Genomic DNA, 20,181 nt, shown 5'->3' on the forward strand with positions numbered 1-20,181 from the left:
CTTAAAAAGTGAAAATGCATCTCTAGTCAGTAAAGTGCTGAAAGCTACAGATATTCATGAAAATGACATCAGACTGTGAAATCAACTGTCCTGAGCAAGTTTTTTGAAGAAATCTTTGAAACTATGTTTACTTTCACAAAATCAACTATTGGCCTCCTCTCTGCCTGAAACGTCGTTTAAGACCATAAAAAGTGAAAATGCATCTCTAGTCAGTAAAGTGCTGAAAGCTACAGATATTCATTAAAATGACATCAGACTGTGAAATCAACTGTCCTGAGCAAGTTTTTTGAAGAAATCTTTGAAACTATGTTTACTTTCACAAAATCAACTTTTGGCCTCCTCTCTGCCTGAAACGTCTTTTAAGACCATACAAAGTGAAAATGCATCTCTAGTCAGTAAAGTGCTGAAAGCTACAGATATTCATGAAAATGACATCAGACTGTGAAATCAACTGTCCTGAGCAAGTTTTTTGAAGAAATCTTTGAAACTATGTTTACTTTCACAAAATCAACTTTTGGCCTCCTCTCTGCCTGAAACGTCTTAAAAAGTGAAAATGCATCTCTCGTCAGTAAAGTGCTGAAAGCTACAGATATTCATGAAAATGACATCAGACTGTGAAATCAACTGTCCTGAGCAAGTTTTTTGAAGAAATCTTTGAAACTATGTTTACTTTCACAAAATCAACTTTTGGCCTCCTCTCTGCCTGAAACGTCTTAAAAAGTGAAAATGCATCTCTAGTCAGTAAAGTGCTGAAAGCTACAGATATTCATGAAAATTAAATCAGACTGTGAAATCAACTGTCCTGAGCAATTTTTTTGAAGAAATCTTTGAAACTATGTTTACTTTCACAAAATCAACTTTTGGCCTCCTCTCTGCCTGAAACGTCTTTTAAGACCATACAAAGTGAAAATGCATCTCTAGTCAGTAAAGTGCTGAAAGCTACAGATATTCATGAAAATGACATCAGACTGTGAAATCAACTGTCCTGAGCAAGTTTTTTGAAGAAATCTTTGAAACTATGTTTACTTTAACAAAATCAACTTTTGGCCTCCTCTCTGCCTGAAACGTCTTAAAAAGTGAAAATGCATCTCTAGTCAGTAAAGTGCTGAAAGCTACAGATATTCATGAAAATGACATCAGACTGTGAAATCAACTGTCCTGAGCAAGTTTTTTGAAGAAATCTTTGAAACTATGTTTACTTTCACAAAATCAACTTTTGGCCTCCTCTCTGCCTGAAACGTCTTAAAAAGTGAAAATGCATCTCTAGTCAGTAAAGTGCTGAAAGCTACAGATATTCATGAAAATGACATCAGACTGTGAAATCAACTGTCCTGAGCAAGTTTTTTGAAGAAATCTTTGAAACTATGTTTACTTTCACAAAATCAACTTTTGGCCTCCTCTCTGCCTGAAACGTCTTAAAAAGTGAAAATGCATCTCTCGTCAGTAAAGTGCTGAAAGCTACAGATATTCATGAAAATGACATCAGACTGTGAAATCAACTGTCCTGAGCAAGTTTTTTGAAGAAATCTTTGAAACTATGTTTACTTTCACAAAATCAACTTTTGGCCTCCTCTCTGCCTGAAACGTCTTAAAAAGTGAAAATGCATCTCTAGTCAGTAAAGTGCTGAAAGCTACAGATATTCATGAAAATGACATCAGACTGTGAAATCAACTGTCCTGAGCAAGTTTTTTGAAGAAATCTTTGAAACTATGTTTACTTTCACAAAATCAACTATTGGCCTCCTCTCTGCCTGAAACGTCGTTTAAGACCATAAAAAGTGAAAATGCATCTCTAGTCAGTAAAGTGCTGAAAGCTACAGATATTCATTAAAATGACATCAGACTGTGAAATCAACTGTCCTGAGCAAGTTTTTTGAAGAAATCTTTGAAACTATGTTTACTTTCACAAAATCAACTTTTGGCCTCCTCTCTGCCTGAAACGTCTTTTAAGACCATACAAAGTGAAAATGCATCTCTAGTCAGTAAAGTGCTGAAAGCTACAGATATTCATGAAAATGACATCAGACTGTGAAATCAACTGTCCTGAGCAAGTTTTTTGAAGAAATCTTTGAAACTATGTTTACTTTCACAAAATCAACTTTTGGCCTCCTCTCTGCCTGAAACGTCTTAAAAAGTGAAAATGCATCTCTCGTCAGTAAAGTGCTGAAAGCTACAGATATTCATGAAAATGACATCAGACTGTGAAATCAACTGTCCTGAGCAAGTTTTTTGAAGAAATCTTTGAAACTATGTTTACTTTCACAAAATCAACTTTTGGCCTCCTCTCTGCCTGAAACGTCTTAAAAAGTGAAAATGCATCTCTAGTCAGTAAAGTGCTGAAAGCTACAGATATTCATGAAAATTAAATCAGACTGTGAAATCAACTGTCCTGAGCAATTTTTTTGAAGAAATCTTTGAAACTATGTTTACTTTCACAAAATCAACTTTTGGCCTCCTCTCTGCCTGAAACGTCTTAAAAAGTGAAAATGCATCTCTAGTCAGTAAAGTGCTGAAAGCTACAGATATTCATGAAAATGACATCAGACTGTGAAATCAACTGTCCTGAGCAAGTTTTTTGAAGAAATCTTTGAAACTATGTTTACTTTCACAAAATCAACTTTTGGCCTCCTCTCTGCCTGAAACGTCTTAAAAAGTGAAAATGCATCTCTCGTCAGTAAAGTGCTGAAAGCTACAGATATTCATGAAAATGACATCAGACTGTGAAATCAACTGTCCTGAGCAAGTTTTTTGAAGAAATCTTTGAAACTATGTTTACTTTCACAAAATCAACTTTTGGCCTCCTCTCTGCCTGAAACGTCTTAAAAAGTGAAAATGCATCTCTAGTCAGTAAAGTGCTGAAAGCTACAGATATTCATGAAAATGACATCAGACTGTGAAATCAACTGTCCTGAGCAAGTTTTTTGAAGAAATCTTTGAAACTATGTTTACTTTCACAAAATCAACTATTGGCCTCCTCTCTGCCTGAAACGTCGTTTAAGACCATAAAAAGTGAAAATGCATCTCTACTCAGTAAAGTGCTGAAAGCTACAGATATTCATTAAAATGACATCAGACTGTGAAATCAACTGTCCTGAGCAAGTTTTTTGAAGAAATCTTTGAAACTATGTTTACTTTCACAAAATCAACTTTTGGCCTCCTCTCTGCCTGAAACGTCTTTTAAGACCATACAAAGTGAAAATGCATCTCTAGTCAGTAAAGTGCTGAAAGCTACAGATATTCATGAAAATGACATCAGACTGTGAAATCAACTGTCCTGAGCAAGTTTTTTGAAGAAATCTTTGAAACTATGTTTACTTTCACAAAATCAACTTTTGGCCTCCTCTCTGCCTGAAACGTCTTAAAAAGTGAAAAATGCATCTCTAGTCAGTAAAGTGCTGAAAGCTACAGATATTCATGAAAATTACATCAGACTGTGAAATCAACTGTCCTGAGCAAGTTTTTTGAAGAAATCTTTGAAACTATGTTTACTTTCACAAAATCAACTATTGGCCTCCTCTCTGCCTGAAACGTCGTTTAAGACCATAAAAAGTGAAAATGCATCTCTAGTCAGTAAAGTGCTGAAAGCTACAGATATTCATTAAAATGACATCAGACTGTGAAATCAACTGTCCTGAGCAAGTTTTTTGAAGAAATCTTTGAAACTATGTTTACTTTCACAAAATCAACTTTTGGCCTCCTCTCTGCCTGAAACGTCTTTTAAGACCATACAAAGTGAAAATGCATCTCTAGTCAGTAAAGTGCTGAAAGCTACAGATATTCATGAAAATGACATCAGACTGTGAAATCAACTGTCCTGAGCAAGTTTTTTGAAGAAATCTTTGAAACTATGTTTACTTTCACAAAATCAACTTTTGGCCTCCTCTCTGCCTGAAACGTCTTAAAAAGTGAAAATGCATCTCTAGTCAGTAAAGTGCTGAAAGCTACAGATATTCATGAAAATGACATCAGACTGTGAAATCAACTGTCCTGAGCAAGTTTTTTGAAGAAATCTTTGAAACTATGTTTACTTTCACAAAATCAACTTTTGGCCTCCTCTCTGCCTGAAACGTCGTTTAAGACCATAAAAAGTGAAAATGCATCTCTAGTCAGTAAAGTGCTGAAAGCTACAGATATTCATTAAAATGACATCAGACTGTGAAATCAACTGTCCTGAGCAAGTTTTTTGAAGAAATCTTTGAAACTATGTTTACTTTCACAAAATCAACTTTTGGCCTCCTCTCTGCCTGAAACGTCTTAAAAAGTGAAAATGCATCTCTAGTCAGTAAAGTGCTGAAAGCTACAGATATTCATGAAAATGACATCAGACTGTGAAATCAACTGTCCTGAGCAAGTTTTTTGAAGAAATCTTTGAAACTATGTTTACTTTAACAAAATCAACTTTTGGCCTCCTCTCTGCCTGAAACGTCTTAAAAAGTGAAAATGCATCTCTAGTCAGTAAAGTGCTGAAAGCTACAGATATTCATGAAAATGACATCAGACTGTGAAATCAACTGTCCTGAGCAAGTTTTTTGAAGAAATCTTTGAAACTATGTTTACTTTCACAAAATCAACTTTTGGCCTCCTCTCTGCCTGAAACGTCTTAAAAAGTGAAAATGCATCTCTAGTCAGTAAAGTGCTGAAAGCTACAGATATTCATGAAAATGACATCAGACTGTGAAATCAACTGTCCTGAGCAAGTTTTTTGAAGAAATCTTTGAAACTATGTTTACTTTCACAAAATCAACTATTGGCCTCCTCTCTGCCTGAAACGTCGTTTAAGACCATAAAAAGTGAAAATGCATCTCTACTCAGTAAAGTGCTGAAAGCTACAGATATTCATTAAAATGACATCAGACTGTGAAATCAACTGTCCTGAGCAAGTTTTTTGAAGAAATCTTTGAAACTATGTTTACTTTCACAAAATCAACTTTTGGCCTCCTCTCTGCCTGAAACGTCTTTTAAGACCATACAAAGTGAAAATGCATCTCTAGTCAGTAAAGTGCTGAAAGCTACAGATATTCATGAAAATGACATCAGACTGTGAAATCAACTGTCCTGAGCAAGTTTTTTGAAGAAATCTTTGAAACTATGTTTACTTTCACAAAATCAACTTTTGGCCTCCTCTCTGCCTGAAACGTCTTAAAAAGTGAAAAATGCATCTCTAGTCAGTAAAGTGCTGAAAGCTACAGATATTCATGAAAATTACATCAGACTGTGAAATCAACTGTCCTGAGCAAGTTTTTTGAAGAAATCTTTGAAACTATGTTTACTTTCACAAAATCAACTATTGGCCTCCTCTCTGCCTGAAACGTCGTTTAAGACCATAAAAAGTGAAAATGCATCTCTAGTCAGTAAAGTGCTGAAAGCTACAGATATTCATTAAAATGACATCAGACTGTGAAATCAACTGTCCTGAGCAAGTTTTTTGAAGAAATCTTTGAAACTATGTTTACTTTCACAAAATCAACTTTTGGCCTCCTCTCTGCCTGAAACGTCTTTTAAGACCATACAAAGTGAAAATGCATCTCTAGTCAGTAAAGTGCTGAAAGCTACAGATATTCATGAAAATGACATCAGACTGTGAAATCAACTGTCCTGAGCAAGTTTTTTGAAGAAATCTTTGAAACTATGTTTACTTTCACAAAATCAACTTTTGGCCTCCTCTCTGCCTGAAACGTCTTAAAAAGTGAAAATGCATCTCTAGTCAGTAAAGTGCTGAAAGCTACAGATATTCATGAAAATGACATCAGACTGTGAAATCAACTGTCCTGAGCAAGTTTTTTGAAGAAATCTTTGAAACTATGTTTACTTTCACAAAATCAACTTTTGGCCTCCTCTCTGCCTGAAACGTCGTTTAAGACCATAAAAAGTGAAAATGCATCTCTAGTCAGTAAAGTGCTGAAAGCTACAGATATTCATTAAAATGACATCAGACTGTGAAATCAACTGTCCTGAGCAAGTTTTTTGAAGAAATCTTTGAAACTATGTTTACTTTCACAAAATCAACTTTTGGCCTCCTCTCTGCCTGAAACGTCTTAAAAAGTGAAAATGCATCTCTAGTCAGTAAAGTGCTGAAAGCTACAGATATTCATGAAAATGACATCAGACTGTGAAATCAACTGTCCTGAGCAAGTTTTTTGAAGAAATCTTTGAAACTATGTTTACTTTAACAAAATCAACTTTTGGCCTCCTCTCTGCCTGAAACGTCTTAAAAAGTGAAAATGCATCTCTAGTCAGTAAAGTGCTGAAAGCTACAGATATTCATGAAAATGACATCAGACTGTGAAATCAACTGTCCTGAGCAAGTTTTTTGAAGAAATCTTTGAAACTATGTTTACTTTCACAAAATCAACTTTTGGCCTCCTCTCTGCCTGAAACGTCTTAAAAAGTGAAAATGCATCTCTAGTCAGTAAAGTGCTGAAAGCTACAGATATTCATGAAAATTACATCAGACTGTGAAATCAACTGTCCTGAGCAAGTTTTTTGAAGAAATCTTTGAAACTATGTTTACTTTCACAAAATCAACTTTTGGCCTCCTCTCTGCCTGAAACGTCTTAAAAAGTGAAAATGCATCTCTCGTCAGTAAAGTGCTGAAAGCTACAGATATTCATGAAAATGACATCAGACTGTGAAATCAACTGTCCTGAGCAAGTTTTTTGAAGAAATCTTTGAAACTATGTTTACTTTCACAAAATCAACTTTTGGCCTCCTCTCTGCCTGAAACGTCGTTTAAGACCATAAAAAGTGAAAATGCATCTCTAGTCAGTAAAGTGCTGAAAGCTACAGATATTCATTAAAATGACATCAGACTGTGAAATCAACTGTCCTGAGCAAGTTTTTTGAAGAAATCTTTGAAACTATGTTTACTTTCACAAAATCAACTTTTGGCCTCCTCTCTGCCTGAAACGTCTTTTAAGACCATACAAAGTGAAAATGCATCTCTAGTCAGTAAAGTGCTGAAAGCTACAGATATTCATGAAAATGACATCAGACTGTGAAATCAACTGTCCTGAGCAAGTTTTTTGAAGAAATCTTTGAAACTATGTTTACTTTCACAAAATCAACTTTTGGCCTCCTCTCTGCCTGAAACGTCTTAAAAAGTGAAAATGCATCTCTAGTCAGTAAAGTGCTGAAAGCTACAGATATTCATGAAAATGACATCAGACTGTGAAATCAACTGTCCTGAGCAAGTTTTTTGAAGAAATCTTTGAAACTATGTTTACTTTCACAAAATCAACTTTTGGCCTCCTCTCTGCCTGAAACGTCTTTTAAGACCATACAAAGTGAAAATGCATCTCTAGTCAGTAAAGTGCTGAAAGCTACAGATATTCATGAAAATGACATCAGACTGTGAAATCAACTGTCCTGAGCAAGTTTTTTGAAGAAATCTTTGAAACTATGTTTACTTTAACAAAATCAACTTTTGGCCTCCTCTCTGCCTGAAACGTCTTAAAAAGTGAAAATGCATCTCTAGTCAGTAAAGTGCTGAAAGCTACAGATATTCATGAAAATGACATCAGACTGTGAAATCAACTGTCCTGAGCAAGTTTTTTGAAGAAATCTTTGAAACTATGTTTACTTTCACAAAATCAACTTTTGGCCTCCTCTCTGCCTGAAACGTCTTAAAAAGTGAAAATGCATCTCTAGTCAGTAAAGTGCTGAAAGCTACAGATATTCATGAAAATTACATCAGACTGTGAAATCAACTGTCCTGAGCAAGTTTTTTGAAGAAATCTTTGAAACTATGTTTACTTTCACAAAATCAACTTTTGGCCTCCTCTCTGCCTGAAACGTCTTAAAAAGTGAAAATGCATCTCTCGTCAGTAAAGTGCTGAAAGCTACAGATATTCATGAAAATGACATCAGACTGTGAAATCAACTGTCCTGAGCAAGTTTTTTGAAGAAATCTTTGAAACTATGTTTACTTTCACAAAATCAACTTTTGGCCTCCTCTCTGCCTGAAACGTCTTAAAAAGTGAAAATGCATCTCTAGTCAGTAAAGTGCTGAAAGCTACAGATATTCATTAAAATGACATCAGACTGTGAAATCAACTGTCCTGAGCAAGTTTTTTGAAGAAATCTTTGAAACTATGTTTACTTTCACAAAATCAACTTTTGGCCTCCTCTCTGCCTGAAACGTCTTTTAAGACCATACAAAGTGAAAATGCATCTCTAGTCAGTAAAGTGCTGAAAGCTACAGATATTCATGAAAATGACATCAGACTGTGAAATCAACTGTCCTGAGCAAGTTTTTTGAAGAAATCTTTGAAACTATGTTTACTTTAACAAAATCAACTTTTGGCCTCCTCTCTGCCTGAAACGTCTTAAAAAGTGAAAATGCATCTCTAGTCAGTAAAGTGCTGAAAGCTACAGATATTCATGAAAATGACATCAGACTGTGAAATCAACTGTCCTGAGCAAGTTTTTTGAAGAAATCTTTGAAACTATGTTTACTTTCACAAAATCAACTTTTGGCCTCCTCTCTGCCTGAAACGTCTTAAAAAGTGAAAATGCATCTCTAGTCAGTAAAGTGCTGAAAGCTACAGATATTCATGAAAATTACATCAGACTGTGAAATCAACTGTCCTGAGCAAGTTTTTTGAAGAAATCTTTGAAACTATGTTTACTTTCACAAAATCAACTTTTGGCCTCCTCTCTGCCTGAAACGTCTTAAAAAGTGAAAATGCATCTCTCGTCAGTAAAGTGCTGAAAGCTACAGATATTCATGAAAATGACATCAGACTGTGAAATCAACTGTCCTGAGCAAGTTTTTTGAAGAAATCTTTGAAACTATGTTTACTTTCACAAAATCAACTTTTGGCCTCCTCTCTGCCTGAAACGTCTTAAAAAGTGAAAATGCATCTCTAGTCAGTAAAGTGCTGAAAGCTACAGATATTCATTAAAATGACATCAGACTGTGAAATCAACTGTCCTGAGCAAGTTTTTTGAAGAAATCTTTGAAACTATGTTTACTTTCACAAAATCAACTTTTGGCCTCCTCTCTGCCTGAAACGTCTTTTAAGACCATACAAAGTGAAAATGCATCTCTAGTCAGTAAAGTGCTGAAAGCTACAGATATTCATGAAAATGACATCAGACTGTGAAATCAACTGTCCTGAGCAAGTTTTTTGAAGAAATCTTTGAAACTATGTTTACTTTAACAAAATCAACTTTTGGCCTCCTCTCTGCCTGAAACGTCTTAAAAAGTGAAAATGCATCTCTAGTCAGTAAAGTGCTGAAAGCTACAGATATTCATGAAAATGACATCAGACTGTGAAATCAACTGTCCTGAGCAAGTTTTTTGAAGAAATCTTTGAAACTATGTTTACTTTCACAAAATCAACTTTTGGCCTCCTCTCTGCCTGAAACGTCTTAAAAAGTGAAAATGCATCTCTAGTCAGTAAAGTGCTGAAAGCTACAGATATTCATGAAAATGACATCAGACTGTGAAATCAACTGTCCTGAGCAAGTTTTTTGAAGAAATCTTTGAAACTATGTTTACTTTCACAAAATCAACTTTTGGCCTCCTCTCTGCCTGAAACGTCTTAAAAAGTGAAAATGCATCTCTCGTCAGTAAAGTGCTGAAAGCTACAGATATTCATGAAAATGACATCAGACTGTGAAATCAACTGTCCTGAGCAAGTTTTTTGAAGAAATCTTTGAAACTATGTTTACTTTCACAAAATCAACTATTGGCCTCCTCTCTGCCTGAAACGTCGTTTAAGACCATAAAAAGTGAAAATGCATCTCTAGTCAGTAAAGTGCTGAAAGCTACAGATATTCATTAAAATGACATCAGACTGTGAAATCAACTGTCCTGAGCAAGTTTTTTGAAGAAATCTTTGAAACTATGTTTACTTTCACAAAATCAACTTTTGGCCTCCTCTCTGCCTGAAACGTCTTTTAAGACCATAAAAAGTGAAAATGCATCTCTAGTCAGTAAAGTGCTGAAAGCTACAGATATTCATGAAAATGACATCAGACTGTGAAATCAACTGTCCTGAGCAAGTTTTTTGAAGAAATCTTTGAAACTATGTTTACTTTAACAAAATCAACTTTTGGCCTCCTCTCTGCCTGAAACGTCTTTTAAGACCATAAAAAGTGAAAATGCATCTCTAGTCAGTAAAGTGCTGAAAGCTACAGATATTCATGAAAATGACATCAGACTGTGAAATCAACTGTCCTGAGCAAGTTTTTTGAAGAAATCTTTGAAACTATGTTTACTTTCACAAAATCAACTTTTGGCCTCCTCTCTGCCTGAAACGTCTTAAAAAGTGAAAATGCATCTCTCGTCAGTAAAGTGCTGAAAGCTACAGATATTCATGAAAATGACATCAGACTGTGAAATCAACTGTCCTGAGCAAGTTTTTTGAAGAAATCTTTGAAACTATGTTTACTTTAACAAAATCAACTTTTGGCCTCCTCTCTGCCTGAAACGTCTTAAAAAGTGAAAATGCATCTCTAGTCAGTAAAGTGCTGAAAGCTACAGATATTCATGAAAATGACATCAGACTGTGAAATCAACTGTCCTGAGCAAGTTTTTTGAAGAAATCTTTGAAACTATGTTTACTTTAACAAAATCAACTTTTGGCCTCCTCTCTGCCTGAAACGTCTTTTAAGACCATAAAAAGTGAAAATGCATCTCTAGTCAGTAAAGTGCTGAAAGCTACAGATATTCATGAAAATGACATCAGACTGTGAAATCAACTGTCCTGAGCAAGTTTTTTGAAGAAATCTTTGAAACTATGTTTACTTTCACAAAATCAACTTTTGGCCTCCTCTCTGCCTGAAACGTCTTAAAAAGTGAAAATGCATCTCTAGTCAGTAAAGTGCTGAAAGCTACAGATATTCATGAAAATTACATCAGACTGTGAAATCAACTGTCCTGAGCAAGTTTTTTGAACAAATCTTTGAAACTATGTTTACTTTCACATAATCAACTTTTGGCCTCCTCTCTGCCTGAAACGTCTTAAAAAGTGAAAATGCATCTCTAGTCAGTAAAGTGCTGAAAGCTACAGATATTCATGAAAATGACATCAGACTGTGAAATCAACTGTCCTGAGCAAGTTTTTTGAAGAAATCTTTGAAACTATGTTTACTTTAACAAAATCAACTTTTGGCCTCCTCTCTGCCTGAAACGTCTTTTAAGACCATAAAAAGTGAAAATGCATCTCTAGTCAGTAAAGTGCTGAAAGCTACAGATATTCATGAAAATGACATCAGACTGTGAAATCAACTGTCCTGAGCAAGTTTTTTGAAGAAATCTTTGAAACTATGTTTACTTTCACAAAATCAACTTTTGGCCTCCTCTCTGCCTGAAACGTCTTAAAAAGTGAAAATGCATCTCTAGTCAGTAAAGTGCTGAAAGCTACAGATATTCATGAAAATTACATCAGACTGTGAAATCAACTGTCCTGAGCAAGTTTTTTGAACAAATCTTTGAAACTATGTTTACTTTCACATAATCAACTTTTGGCCTCCTCTCTGCCTGAAACGTCTTAAAAAGTGAAAATGCATCTCTCGTCAGTAAAGTGCTGAAAGCTACAGATATTCATGCAAAATGACATCAGACTGTGAAATCAACTGTCCTGAGCAAGTTTTTTGAAGAAATCTTTGAAACTATGTTTGCTTTAACAAAATCAACTTTTGGCCTCCTCTCTGCCTGAAACGTCTTTTAAGACCATAAAAAGTGAAAATGCATCTCTAGTCAGTAAAGTGCTGAAAGCTACAGATATTCATGAAAATGACATCAGACTGTGAAATCAACTGTCCTGAGCAAGTTTTTTGAAGAAATCTTTGAAACTATGTTTACTTTAACAAAATCAACTTTTGGCCTCCTCTCTGCCTGAAACGTCTTTTAAGACCATAAAAAGTGAAAATGCATCTCTAGTCAGTAAAGTGCTGAAAGCTACAGATATTCATGAAAATGACATCAGACTGTGAAATCAACTGTCCTGAGCAAGTTTTTTGAAGAAATCTTTGAAACTATGTTTACTTTCACAAAATCAACTTTTGGCCTCCTCTCTGCCTGAAACGTCTTAAAAAGTGAAAATGCATCTCTAGTCAGTAAAGTGCTGAAAGCTACAGATATTCATGAAAATGACATCAGACTGTGAAATCAACTGTCCTGAGCAAGTTTTTTGAAGAAATCTTTGAAACTATGTTTACTTTCACAAAATCAACTTTTGGCCTCCTCTCTGCCTGAAACGTCTTAAAAAGTGAAAATGCATCTCTAGTCAGTAAAGTGCTGAAAGCTACAGATATTCATGAAAATGACATCAGACTGTGAAATCAACTGTCCTGAGCAAGTTTTTTGAAGAAATCTTTGAAACTATGTTTACTTTCACAAAATCAACTTTTGGCCTCCTCTCTGCCTGAAACGTCTTAAAAAGTGAAAATGCATCTCTAGTCAGTAAAGTGCTGAAAGCTACAGATATTCATGAAAATGACATCAGACTGTGAAATCAACTGTCCTGAGCAAGTTTTTTGAAGAAATCTTTGAAACTATGTTTACTTTCACAAAATCAACTTTTGGCCTCCTCTCTGCCTGAAACGTCTTAAAAAGTGAAAATGCATCTCTCGTCAGTAAAGTGCTGAAAGCTACAGATATTCATTAAAATGACATCAGACTGTGAAATCAACTGTCCTGAGCAAGTTTTTTGAAGAAATCTTTGAAACTATGTTTACTTTCACAAAATCAACTTTTGGCCTCCTCTCTGCCTGAAACGTCTTAAAAAGTGAAAATGCATCTCTAGTCAGTAAAGTGCTGAAAGCTACAGATATTCATGAAAATGACATCAGACTGTGAAATCAACTGTCCTGAGCAAGTTTTTTGAAGAAATCTTTGAAACTATGTTTACTTTCACAAAATCAACTTTTGGCCTCCTCTCTGCCTGAAACGTCTTTTAAGACCATGAAAAGTGAAAATGCATCTCTAGTCAGTAAAGTGCTGAAAGCTACAGATATTCATGAAAATGACATCAGACTGTGAAATCAACTGTCCTGAGCAAGTTTTTTGAACAAATCTTTGAAACTATGTTTACTTTCACAAAATCAACTTTTGGCCTCCTCTATGCCTGAAACGTCTTTTAAGACCATAAAAAGTGAAAATGCATCTCTAGTCAGTAAAGTGCTGAAAGCTACAGATATTCATTAAAATGACATCAGACTGTGAAATCAACTGTCCTGAGCAAGTTTTTTGAAGAAATCTTTGAAACTATGTTTACTTTCACAAAATCAACTTTTGGCCTCCTCTCTGCCTGAAACGTCTTTTAAGACCATAAAAAGTGAAAATGCATCTCTAGTCAGTAAAGTGCTGAAAGCTACAGATATTCATTAAAATGACATCAGACTGTGAAATCAACTGTCCTGAGCAAGTTTTTTGAAGAAATCTTTGAAACTATGTTTACTTTCACAAAATCAATTTTTGGCCTCCTCTCTGCCTGAAACGTCTTTTAAGACCATAAAAAGTGAAAATGCATCTCTAGTCAGGAAAGTGCTGAAAGCTACAGATATTCATGAAAATGACATCAGACTGTGAAATCAACTGTCCTGAGCAAGTTTTTTGAACAAATCTTTGAAACTATGTTTACTTTCACAAAATCAACTTTTGGCCTCCTCTCTGCCAGAAACGTCTTAAAAAGTGAAAATGCATCTCTAGTCAGTAAAGTGCTGAAAGCTACAGATATTCATGAAAATGACATCAGACTGTGAAATCAACTGTCCTGAGCAAGTTTTTTGAAGAAATCTTTGAAACTATGTTTACTTTCACAAAATCAACTTTTGGCCTCCTCTCTGCCTGAAACGTCTTAAAAAGTGAAAATGCATCTCTAGTCAGTAAAGTGCTGAAAGCTACAGATATTCATGAAAATGACATCAGACTGTGAAATCAACTGTCCTGAGCAAGTTTTTTGAAGAAATCTTTGAAACTATGTTTACTTTCACAAAATCAACTTTTGGCCTCCTCTATGCCTGAAACGTCTTTTAAGACCATAAAAAGTGAAAATGCATCTCTAGTCAGTAAAGTGCTGAAAGCTACAGATATTCATTAAAATGACATCAGACTGTGAAATCAACTGTCCTGAGCAAGTTTTTTGAAGAAATCTTTGAAACTATGTTTACTTTCACAAAATCAACTTTTGGCCTCCTCTCTGCCTGAAACGTCTTAAAAAGTGAAAATGCATCTCTAGTCAGTAAAGTGCTGAAAGCTACAGATATTCATGAAAATGACATCAGACTGTGAAATCAACTGTCCTGAGCAAGTTTTTTGAAGAAATCTTTGAAACTATGTTTACTTTCACAAAATCAACTTTTGGCCTCCTCTCTGCCTGAAACGTCTTTTAAGACCATGAAAAGTGAAAATGCATCTCTAGTCAGTAAAGTGCTGAAAGCTACAGATATTCATGAAAATGACATCAGACTGTGAAATCAACTGTCCTGAGCAAGTTTTTTGAACAAATCTTTGAAACTATGTTTACTTTCACAAAATCAACTTTTGGCCTCCTCTATGCCTGAAACGTCTTTTAAGACCATAAAAAGTGAAAATGCATCTCTAGTCAGTAAAGTGCTGAAAGCTACAGATATTCATTAAAATGACATCAGACTGTGAAATCAACTGTCCTGAGCAAGTTTTTTGAAGAAATCTTTGAAACTATGTTTACTTTCACAAAATCAACTTTTGGCCTCCTCTCTGCCTGAAACGTCTTTTAAGACCATAAAAAGTGAAAATGCATCTCTAGTCAGTAAAGTGCTGAAAGCTACAGATATTCATTAAAATGACATCAGACTGTGAAATCAACTGTCCTGAGCAAGTTTTTTGAAGAAATCTTTGAAACTATGTTTACTTTCACAAAATCAATTTTTGGCCTCCTCTCTGCCTGAAACGTCTTTTAAGACCATAAAAAGTGAAAATGCATCTCTAGTCAGTAAAGTGCTGAAAGCTACAGATATTCATGAAAATGACATCAGACTGTGAAATCAACTGTCCTGAGCAAGTTTTTTGAACAAATCTTTGAAACTATGTTTACTTTCACAAAATCAACTTTTGGCCTCCTCTCTGCCAGAAACGTCTTAAAAAGTGAAAATGCATCTCTAGTCAGTAAAGTGCTGAAAGCTACAGATATTCATGAAAATGACATCAGACTGTGAAATCAACTGTCCTGAGCAAGTTTTTTGAAGAAATCTTTGAAACTATGTTTACTTTCACAAAATCAACTTTTGGCCTCCTCTCTGCCTGAAACGTCTTAAAAAGTGAAAATGCATCTCTAGTCAGTAAAGTGCTGAAAGCTACAGATATTCATGAAAATGACATCAGACTGTGAAATCAACTGTCCTGAGCAAGTTTTTTGAAGAAATCTTTGAAACTATGTTTACTTTCACAAAATCAACTTTTGGCCTCCTCTATGCCTGAAACGTCTTTTAAGACCATAAAAAGTGAAAATGCATCTCTAGTCAGTAAAGTGCTGAAAGCTACAGATATTCATTAAAATGACATCAGACTGTGAAATCAACTGTCCTGAGCAAGTTTTTTGAAGAAATCTTTGAAACTATGTTTACTTTCACAAAATCAACTTTTGGCCTCCTCTCTGCCTGAAACGTCTTAAAAAGTGAAAATGCATCTCTAGTCAGTAAAGTGCTGAAAGCTACAGATATTCATGAAAATGACATCAGACTGTGAAATCAACTGTCCTGAGCAAGTTTTTTGAAGAAATCTTTGAAACTATGTTTACTTTCACAAAATCAACTTTTGGCCTCCTCTCTGCCTGAAACGTCTTAAAAAGTGAAAATGCATCTCTCGTCAGTAAAGTGCTGAAAGCTACAGATATTCATGAAAATGACATCAGACTGTGAAATCAACTGTCCTGAGCAAGATTTTTGAAGAAATCTTTGAAACTATGTTTACTTTCACAAAATCAACTTTTGGCCTCCTCTCTGCCTGAAACGTCTTAAAAAGTGAAAATGCATCTCTAGTCAGTAAAGTGCTGAAAGCTACAGATATTCATGAAAATGACATCAGACTGTGAAATCAACTGTCCTGAGCAAGTTTTTTGAAGAAATCTTTGAAACTATGTTTACTTTCACAAAATCAACTTTTGGCCTCCTCTCTGCCTGGAACGTCTTAAAAGGTGAAAATGCATCTCAGTAAAGTGCTGAAAGCTACAGATATTCATGAAAATGACATCAGACTGTGAAATCAACTGTCCTGAGCAAGTTTTTTGAAGAAATCTTTGAAACTATGTTTACTTTCACAAAATCAACTTTTGGCCTCCTCTCTGCCTGAAACGTCTTAAAAAGTGAAAATGCATCTCTAGTCAGTAAAGTGCTGAAAGCTACAGATATTCATGAAAATGACATCAGACTGTGAAATCAACTGTCCTGAGCAAGTTTTTTGAAGAAATCTTTGAAACTATGTTTACTTTCACAAAATCAACGCCTGAAACGTCTTAAAAAGTGAAAATGCATCTCTCGTCAGTAAAGTGCTGAAAGCTACAGATATTCATTAAAATGACATCAGACTGTAAAATCAACTGTCCTGAGCAAGTTTTTTGAAGAAATCTTTGAAACTATGTTTACTTTCACAAAATCAACTTTTGGCCTCCTCTCTGCCTGAAACGTCTTTTAAGACCATAAAAAGTGAAAATGCATCTCTAGTCAGTAAAGTGCTGAAAGCTACAGATATTCATGAAAATGACATCAGACTGTGAAATCAACTGTCCTGAGCAAGTTTTTTGAAGAAATCTTTGAAACTATGTTTACTTTCACAAAATCAACTTTTGGCCTCCTCTCTGCCTGAAACGTCTTAAAAAGTGAAAATGCATCTCTAGTCAGTAAAGTGCTGAAAGCTACAGATATTCATGAAAATGACATCAGACTGTGAAATCAACTGTCCTGAGCAAGTTTTTTGAAGAAATCTTTGAAACTATGTTTACTTTCACAAAATCAACTTTTGGCCTCCTCTCTGCCTGAAACGTCTTAAAAAGTGAAAATGCATCTCTCGTCAGTAAAGTGCTGAAAGCTACAGATATTCATGAAAATGACATCAGACTGTGAAATCAACTGTCCTGAGCAAGATTTTTGAAGAAATCTTTGAAACTATGTTTACTTTCACAAAATCAACTTTTGGCCTCCTCTCTGCCTGAAACGTCTTAAAAAGTGAAAATGCATCTCTAGTCAGTAAAGTGCTGAAAGCTACAGATATTCATGAAAATGACATCAGACTGTGAAATCAACTGTCCTGAGCAAGTTTTTTGAAGAAATCTTTGAAACTATGTTTACTTTCACAAAATCAACTTTTGGCCTCCTCTCTGCCTGGAACGTCTTAAAAGGTGAAAATGCATCTCAGTAAAGTGCTGAAAGCTACAGATATTCATGAAAATGACATCAGACTGTGAAATCAACTGTCCTGAGCAAGTTTTTTGAAGAAATCTTTGAAACTATGTTTACTTTCACAAAATCAACTTTTGGCCTCCTCTCTGCCTGAAACGTCTTAAAAAGTGAAAATGCATCTCTAGTCAGTAAAGTGCTGAAAGCTACAGATATTCATGAAAATGACATCAGACTGTGAAATCAACTGTCCTGAGAAAGTTTTTTGAAGAAATCTTTGAAACTATGTTTACTTTCACAAAATCAACTTTTGGCCTCCTCTCTCCCTGAAACGTCTTAAAAAGTGAAAATGAATCTCTAGTCAGTAAAGTGCTGAAAGCTACAGATATTCATGAAAATGACATCAGACTGTGAAATCAACTGTCCTGAGCAAGTTTTTTGAAGAAATCTTTGAAACTATGTTTACTTTCACAAAATCAACTTTTGGCCTCCTCTCTGCCTGAAACGTCGTTTAAGACCATAAAAAGTGAAAATGCATCTCTAGTCAGTAAAGTGCTGAAAGCTACAGATATTCATGAAAATGACATCAGACTGTGAAATCAACTGTCCTGAGCAAGTTTTTTGAAGAAATCTTTGAAACTATGTTTACTTTCACAAAATCAACTTTTGGCCTCCTCTCTCCCTGAAACGTCTTAAAAAGTGAAAATGAATCTCTAGTCAGTAAAGTGCTGAAAGCTACAGATATTCATGAAAATGACATCAGACTGTGAAATCAACTGTCCTGAGCAAGTTTTTTGAAGAAATCTTTGAAACTATGTTTACTTTCACAAAATCAACTTTTGGCCTCCTCTCTGCCTGAAACGTCGTTTAAGACCATAAAAAGTGAAAATGCATCTCTAGTCAGTAAAGTGCTGAAAGCTACAGATATTCATGAAAATGACATCAGACTGTGAAATCAACTGTCCTGAGCAAGTTTTTTGAAGAAATCTTTGAAACTATGTTTACTTTCACAAAATCAACTTTTGGCCTCCTCTCTGCCTGAAACGTCGTTTAAGACCATAAAAAGTGAAAATGCATCTCTAGTCAGTAAAGTGCTGAAAGCTACAGATATTCATGAAAATGACATCAGACTGTGAAATCAACTGTCCTGAGCAAGTTTTTTGAACAAATCTTTGAAACTATGTTTACTTTCACAAAATCAACTTTTGGCCTCCTCTCTGCCTGAAACGTCTTAAAAAGTGAAAATGCATCTCTAGTCAGTAAAGTGCTGAAAGCTACAGATATTCATGAAAATGACATCAGACTGTGAAATCAACTGTCCTGAGCAAGTTTTTTGAACAAATCTTTGAAACTATGTTTACTTTCACAAAATCAACTTTTGGCCTCCTCTCTGCCTGAAACGTCTTAAAAAGTGAAAATGCATCTCTAGTCAGTAAAGTGCTGAAAGCTACAGATATTCATGAAAATGACATCAGACTGTGAAATCAACTGTCCTGAGCAAGTTTTTTGAAGAAATCTTTGAAACTATGTTTACTTTCACAAAATCAACTTTTGGCCTCCTCTCTGCCTGAAACGTCTTTTAAGACCATAAAAAGTGAAAATGCATCTCAAGTCAGTAAAGTGCTGAAAGCTACAGATATTCATGAAAATGACATCAGACTGTGAAATCAACTGTCCTGAGCAAGTTCTTTGAAGAAATCTTTGAAACTATGTTTACTTTCACAAAATCAACTTTTGGCCTCCTCTCTGCCTGAAACGTCTTAAAAAGTGAAAATGCATCTCTAGTCAGTAAAGTGCTGAAAGCTACAGATATTCATGAAAATGACATCAGACTGTGAAATCAACTGTCCTGAGCAAGTTTTTTGAAGAAATCTTTGAAACTATGTTTACTTTCACAAAATCAACTTTTGGCCTGCCTGAAACGTCTTAAAAAGTGAAAATGCATCTCTAGTCAGTAAAGTGCTGAAAGCTACAGATATTCATGAAAATGACATCAGACTGTGAAATCAACTGTCCTGAGCAAGTTTTTTGAACAAATCTTTGAAACTATGTTTACTTTCACAAAATCAACTTTTGGCCTCCTCTCTGCCTGAAACGTCTTAAAAGGTGAAAATGCATCTCAGTAAAGTGCTGAAAGCTACAGATATTCATGAAAATGACATCAGACTGTGAAATCAACTGTCCTGAGCAAGTTTTTTGAAGAAATCTTTGAAACTATGTTTACTTTCACAAAATCAACTTTTGGCCTCCTCTCTGCCTGAAACGTCTTAAAAAGTGAAAATGCATCTCTAGTCAGTAAAGTGCTGAAAGCTACAGATATTCATGAAAATGACATCAGACTGTGAAATCAACTGTCCTGAGCAAGTTTTTTGAAGAAATCTTTGAAACTATGTTTACTTTCACAAAATCAACTTTTGGCCTCCTCTCTGCCTGAAACGTCTTAAAAGGTGAAAATGCATCTCAGTAAAGTGCTGAAAGCTACAGATATTCATGAAAATGACATCAGACTGTGAAATCAACTGTCCTGAGCAAGTTTTTTGAAGAAATCTTTGAAACTATGTTTACTTTCACAAAATCAACTTTTGGCCTCCTCTCTGCCTGAAACGTCGTTTAAGACCATAAAAAGTGAAAATGCATCTCTAGTCAGTAAAGTGCTGAAAGCTACAGATATTCATGAAAATGACATCAGACTGTGAAATCAACTGTCCTGAGCAAGTTTTTTGAAGAAATCTTTGAAACTATGTTTACTTTCACAAAATCAACTTTTGGCCTCCTCTCTGCCTGAAACGTCTTAAAAGGTGAAAATGCATCTCAGTAAAGTGCTGAAAGCTACAGATATTCATGAAAATGACATCAGAC

Source organism: Anarhichas minor, unplaced genomic scaffold (genome assembly GCF_050575085.1).
Source record: "Anarhichas minor isolate MPS153535 unplaced genomic scaffold, ASM5057508v1 ptg000014l, whole genome shotgun sequence".
Taxonomy (NCBI): Eukaryota; Metazoa; Chordata; class Actinopteri; order Perciformes; family Anarhichadidae; genus Anarhichas; species Anarhichas minor.